This window comes from Silene latifolia, chromosome Y (genome assembly GCF_048544455.1).
Source record: "Silene latifolia isolate original U9 population chromosome Y, ASM4854445v1, whole genome shotgun sequence".
Classification (NCBI taxonomy): Eukaryota; Viridiplantae; Streptophyta; class Magnoliopsida; order Caryophyllales; family Caryophyllaceae; genus Silene; species Silene latifolia.
In genome coordinates this window covers 333,750,275-333,751,003 of record NC_133538.1, presented here as the reverse complement: position 1 = coordinate 333,751,003, position 729 = coordinate 333,750,275, and positions in this window count along the sequence as shown.

Below are 729 nucleotides of genomic sequence, written 5' to 3'. Positions count from 1 at the left end.
ATACAAAGAAGCCAGTAGCCCTGCACGCATCTTCCTTGCACGCCCAAGAGTACCCCTGACATGGGACTGAAACCAAGACAACACAGTCTGCAAATTAGCAGAGGAGCAGACCCCCAACCATTCTGCAATCTGAGCCCAAACAGCCTGAGAGTAAGAGCAGTGAAAAAATAAATGCACAACATTCTCTTCCTGCGTGCAGCACAGCACACACATATTCACCATATGCAAGCCTCTGTGGACTAAGTTATCCACAGTTGGGAGCTTATTATCCATAACCAACATACCTATGAACGAATGTTTAGGCACACAGGCAGAGTCATGGACAATTTGCCACCAAGGAACCAAACTGGTTGGTGTTCTAATCAGCTTGTACATCAGAGCAGAAGAAAAGGAGTTAGGTCCTGAGCAAGAAAGAAGCCACTGTAAAGCTTGCCCTTGAGATCCAGCTCTTGAGATAAGGAGATCCTTCATTTTGATAACATTATTCCAATACCAAGAGTAGCTGACACTAGGAGATGCCTGCCAAATATCAGAACCCTTGAGAAGATAAGCTTTAGTCCACTGAACCCAAATACTATTAGGCCTAAAACGAAGCTTTCAAATCCACTTCATCATCTGAGCACAATTCCAATTGAGCACTTCTTTGATCCCTATACCCCCCTCTTTTTTTGGGTTGCATAGAGACTTCCAGCTCTTAAAGACATGTCTTCTTGAGCCATCCTCAATTCC